Genomic DNA, 6,316 nt, shown 5'->3' on the forward strand with positions numbered 1-6,316 from the left:
TTCTGCATGTGAGGAAACAGAAACCAGACGCCCTTGCACAACCTCTGAGCACTGCAATAATATCTGTAGCTGGCACCATCGGGGCTGCTTGTAATCAAGAAATATTATGGACCACTGCACTCCTTTTACTGATTACTTGCCCTAAATTCCTTTAAAAATCCCTGGCAGAACCTCTTAGCTGGCCTTTGGACAAGAGTTCACCTTCTCCCCAGGTGGCTGGCCTCCTGAAGAAAGCTCATATTCCTTTCCAATCAAAACTCATCTCTTGAGTATTGCCTTTTCTTTTCTTTCCTTTTCTCTTTTCTTTTCTCCTTCCTTTTTTAAATTTTAACTAGCCTCCAGGCCCAATGTTAGTGTTGAAATCACAACCCCGAGATTAAGAGTTGCATGCTCTACCAACTGAGCCCGCCAGGTGCCACTTGAGCATTGACTTTTCAAGCCCTGGGCAGCCAAATTTGGGATTCACTAACAAATTTTGGCAAGCCATTCAGGAACCAATGCCCCTGTGGCATCCGGTCCCCCCCCCCCCCCGCCCCCGGAATCCTAAGGCAGAGCAAAGGGCCACGGCTTCCTTTTAGTTTCCTGGGCTTGTAGCTTGGAGGACCGCAGGAGGTTAGCTTCTCAGGGCTAGTTGGTGTCCAGGAGGAAATCTGAGGGATCTGTCCCTACAGCTGATGAGACTATTTTTGTCTCCGGGAAACTCCCTGCTGATTCCCGAAGACACTAGCTGCCAATTTCGCTTTTTGGTTTGACTGGAAAGGAAAGGAGCATTTGGGGGACTTGACAAACTTCTGGACCGGATAAGTCCATCGGAGTGCCTGCTGATGCAAGTTTCTCATTTGTGAAGCATTGGGTGCTTTTGTTTCATTGTCCATGTTTTTTTGTTTCCCGTTAGAAAGTCACAGCTTTCAGGAGAAACTAAAAGGGACTTGAATAATGGTCGATTTATTTGGAATTTGGAACAGATCTGTTTTGGTGTGTGTGCAGGTGGAGGGGGTTGTGTTATGTTAAATGTGTGTATAATGGGAAATTCAATTTCTATCCCACCAAATAACCCACTGGACTGAATTTTGAATAAGTGAAAGGAATATAGGCAGGAACCTATGACTAAGAAGAAGGTGGTCTTTTACTGTAACACAGCTTGGTGGTCCATGTACCATTTAGAGATGAGATGGCCACTAAATGACTCTCTTGGGTTCCTTCCTCCCATTCAGTTGCCTCCAAACAAGGGGTCTTGGTTTGGTTCTCTTAGGAAGCCATTTGGGAGCGCCTGGGTGGCTCAGTCAGTTGAGCGTCCGACTTCGGCTTGGGTCATGATCTCACGGTTTGTGTGTTTGGGCCCCGCGTTGGGCTCTGTGCTGACAGCTCAGAGCCTAGGGCTGCTTCAAATTCTCTGTGTCTCCCTCTCTCTCTGCCCCTCCCCTGCTCGCACTCTGTCTCTCTTTCTCTCTAAAATATAAATAAAATATTTTTTAAAAAAGGAAGCCATTTGGTTCAGTTAGTGAAACTCCAACTTTGGGGGTGGAACCAGAAACTAGGAAGTGTTCAGTTCAATTGGTGAAGCCCCCAACTTTTAGGAAAGAACAAATGCTAACAGAGATGCTCTGGGCTTCATTCAGTCATAGTTGTGTGTCTTGTGTATTCTTTCTGAACCTTTGCCCAGGAAGATTAGGAATACACCTTCTCTTCCCAAAGAAGGTCCATTAGGACGTAATTTAAATAAAAGGTACAGAGAGCTGAAAAGCAACCAGACAAAAACCCTGTTTTTCAGGAGAGAGAGACAAGAGACAGAGAAAAAAGGGATGTTACTCTAAACTTTGAATCTGCCTCTGGCCTTTCTGGTGGCACCTTCTCACCTCCGCCTCCCCCTCCCCCTCCCCCTATTTCTGTACCACTGGGGGCACCCGCTCCCATAGCTGGCTCCTCTACCCTCCTTGGTGCCTGGGGCATCGTCAGCTTCTGCTCCTCCTCCTCCTTTCATTATCAAGAAGCAAAAAGCACCCTGAGCCGTTGGGCCCCTCCCGTGAGGTTCAAGCTAAAGCACCTCCCAAATTCCCATGGAGGGATCCAGGGACTCCCCAAACTTAAACCACTTACCTCAGATTTCCCCACAGATGCCTCAAGTAAAAAGTGACAGTGGGGAACAAATTAATTGAATTTTAGTGGACACAGGCACAACACATTTGGTATTAAAGCTAATTCAAGGTTGGGGCGCCTGGGTGGCTCAGTCGGTTAAGCGTGCGACTTCGGCTCAGGTCATGATCTCACAGTTCGTGAGTTGGAACCCTGCTTGGGATTCTCTCTCTTTCTCAAAATAAATAAATAAAATTGAAAAAAATTTTAAAAATAATAAAAGCTAATTCAAGATTTTTGGTTTAATTAAAATAGATATGTTTTGGAGTTATCAACATGGAATGTGACACAGATAATCAGCTTTTATTCTACCTGAATTTATTAGTTAAAATCATGTTGTATCAGTTGCAATTTGTCAACAAAAATGACTTAAAATGATGGTTGATTTTGTCTGTCTCAAAGTTTTCCTAATTGTTAAGAACAAGTAGTCTGAATAAATAAAAAAGTTTAGAGCTTTCAAAATCTTTTTTGTTTTGTTCGTTTGTTTATTTTGGCAAGCAAGTTTTAAAAATTTTTTAAAATATTTTAAAAAGTTTTCCTTTCATTTATTTTGAGAGAGAGAGATAGAGAGCAGGGGAGGGGCAGAGAGAGAGGAGAGAGAATCCCAAGCAGGTTCTGTGCTGTCAGCACAGGCTCCATGGAACCATGAGATCACGACCTGAGCCAAAATCAAGAGTTGGATGCTCAAATGACTGAACCAACCAGGTGCCCTGCAAAGCAAGTTTTAAAGAATTTATATGGTCAATCACTATTCTTGCTGAGCTTATGTAAATAATCAGACCAAGTCTGTTAAAACTAGACTTGTTTTTCAAATGAATTAGTCTCAATTTGGCTATCTTTGGAAATTGCTGGAAGCCGAGCTACCCAGCCTGAGTGGCAAAGCCCAGGCTGTGGATGGATTGGTGACTGCAGGGCGGCCCACTGACAGTGAAGCTTCTTGTACTCCCGCTTTTAGGTAATTTGGCCTTAAAAGTACCTGGGGTATTGTCTGTTGGGGAATTGCCCTCGGCAGACCCCCTGGGGGGGAAAAAAAAAACCATTAGGGAAGAAAATAAGGTTCCGCAAGAAATTGTGCGACCTTGCGTTTAGCCCTTGCCATTCCCCATGGAGGCTCCTCTACTTGCAGGAAGGATAGCCTCATGCATTTGCCAGCAAAGATGGCCAACGAAGGAGAGACATATGGATCCGAAAGCCCCACTCCGGTAACTAAGGAGTGTATCTATGGACACAGGTCACTCTGACCCCTGGGCCCACTTGGCCCCCAGGAGGCATTCCAGATGATGATTGAACCTAGTCGGTTAAAGTACAGAATGGTTCATTGGTTCCATTGTGTCTCTGAGAATGTATAAGACATGGGTTTCTAAGGCCCTCTTGGCCCCCTTCCTGGCACCTCGGACCCAGGCGAACACTTTTGTTCTTCAAAACCACGAATGATTCAGGGAAACAACTAAGAGGTCGTGTCCCTGTAACTGTTCCACTTGAGGTGTTGAGAGATAAATGACCTTTCGTGAAAACAGCAAAGCAAATACTTCATAAATTATAGATAAACATAGATACATAATAAAAACAATAAAAGAAATTAATCAATAAGCAAAGGGCAGGAGGGAACGTTATGACAAAACAATCATGTTATTCCTTATGGGGTAATTACACAAAGGAACGTTTTCAAAATTAGATAATGTTAGAAAAACATAGATGACGTATGCTACAAGGAAATCACTAGCATATATAATGCCATGTTTACTGCAATAAATCTGCCAGTTCAACACACTGCTGTTGTCTGTGTCCATTTTTATTTTTGTTTTGTTTTATTTTCACTTTTTCGCTAACCCCGTTCATCCTTTGGGAACCCCTGGACCTGCTGGAGCCGGACTCCGGCAGGAAATGAGGGTGACTTTAGGAAGAAAAATTATGTTTCAATAACACACCTTTGTGGATGTTAAATTCTAGTCTGATTGTCTTTGAGTGTTTGTTGTTTGCCTAAGCTAGACAACTTGAAGTAAACTTCAGAGAGATTGTCACAATAGCTCACGTATAGACAGTCTTTGTGTTTGTTGCTCTGTGAGGATAATAACAAGCCCCATGGGCATATAATTTGAACAGCTGGACATTGGGATGGACTCTTCAACAACGGTTAACTCAACTATCACCTTGACCAATTCTATGTGGCTGGGATGACAAAACCATTCTTTTGAAGCTGGAGCTCACCCCATTCCATGGGGTTAACTGTGTACTTGTGGAAATAGTGGGTGGCCTCGCTTTTTCTTATGACTGGATTGGATGATGCACTTGGGGATGCCCTTATCTCCTGGAACAAGTCATCTCCCACTTGACAGCGATTCCTGGCACATCAAGTAAAGATGGCCTTTTGATGGTTTTATCCCTTACCATATTTGTCCCAGGAGCTACCTTTATTGATATAAAATTGCAAGTAGAGGCTTTAGCCAAGCATACAGCAGCCACCTTTAACCAAACCCGACGTGCAGTCACCCACAAATTTGAAATGTGGCTCTCCCAAACCGAATGGCCTTTGGTATCCTGACTGCAGTACAGGAAGGCACCTTAAGGAGAGCTTAAGGAGGCTCTCATTAAAATAGAGTCTTGTGTCTATACTCAAAAAATGTAACTGAAGTCATGAAAGATTTAAACACATTACCACTATAGATGCCCTAGCTCTAGATCCTTTTAGCAGTTGGCTAGATTTAATTCCTTCCAAATGGAAATATACCCTATTAAACATTGCTATATTTCCTGTTCTCTTTCTCTTTTGTTGTTTCACTTTTTGCATCCATCGAGCAGGAGCTCATGCTATTCATGCAAACTTGGAGATGTCTTTAGCGTCCCCCTCAGTGGAAATGCCAGAAACAAGATTCTCCCATCCTGTAAAAGGCTTTATTCCAAAATCCCTAGGTGGTCCCCAGTTAGCAGGAAGTAGCTACAGAAGATGGACCTTCACCCTTAATCTCATAGATATGGAATGATGAAATGGACAGTGGGAAACTAAAGCCCCTTCAAGCCCTTCCCACCAACCTACTGGTCTTTGAGCTTTAACGAGAACGCTTAGCCCAAGTGATTGACCTTTCTTAATCTATCCATCATGCATTCTTTCCTAGGAAGAACAGAGCACCTCTGCATGTCACAAAACAGAGACCAGACCCTCTTGGACAACCCTGGGCACTGAGGAACCACACTCCTTGCACAACCTCTGAGCACTGCGATAACATCTGTAGCTGGCACCATCCATTCTGCTTGCAACAAGAAATATTATGGACCACTGCAGTCCTTTTACTGATTAACTGCCCTAAACTCCTTTAAAAATCCCTGGGCCAAGGGACGCCTGGGTGGCTGTTCGTTAAGCATCCAACAGCCCAATCTCAGGGCTCATGATTGGGCTCTCTGCTGTCAGCGCAGAGTCAGCTTGAGATCTTCTGCACCACCCCCCCGCCCCCACGCGAGCGCGATTGCGTGCTCTAAGATGAACATTAAAAAAAAAAAAAAAAAAAAAAAAAAAAAAAAAAAAAATTCCCTGGCCAGGCAGAAACCTCTAAGCTGGCTTTGGATAAGAGTCCACCTTCTCCCCAGGTGGCCGGCTTCTTGAACAAAGCTCATATTCCTTTTCAGTCAAAACCATCTCTTGAGTATTGCCTTTTCAAGCCAGGGGCAGCAGAATTTGGGGTTCAGTAACAGTCTCTTTGTGGCAAGTGTGACAAGAGTGCATAAAATGGTAGGAGCAGAAACAAAGTAGAATTGAACCTGTAAACCAGGCTGTTTTTTTTCTTTTCATTCTCCAAGTTTGAAAATAGCTAACATGCGCGGAGAGTTTACCATGTGCCTGGCATTGCTCCTGCATTTCCTTAATCCATCTCACAACTTCCTTAGAGGGTAACTGTTACTATTATTCCATTCTACTAACTGAGGCGCTGAGGTCGGGTAACTTGCCGAAGGTCACACCGCTAGACTTCAAAAAGTCAACATTTGAAAATCATTATCTTGCCTCCCCTCGGCAAGGACCAATCAGAAAACGTTCTGGTCCGGCGGCTCACCCCTAGAACTCCTGGGGAGCTCAGCCCGCCCCTTCTTTCCCTTAAGCCAAATACCCAGCGGAACTGTTCCGGAAACAGCGGAAGTGACGGAGTGCCCACACTTCCCATGGCCGCCACTCTAGTTGGACAATTGGCTGAAG

The sequence above is a fragment of the Panthera tigris genome, chromosome B2 (assembly GCF_018350195.1).
Source record: "Panthera tigris isolate Pti1 chromosome B2, P.tigris_Pti1_mat1.1, whole genome shotgun sequence".
NCBI classification, from domain to species: domain Eukaryota; kingdom Metazoa; phylum Chordata; class Mammalia; order Carnivora; family Felidae; genus Panthera; species Panthera tigris.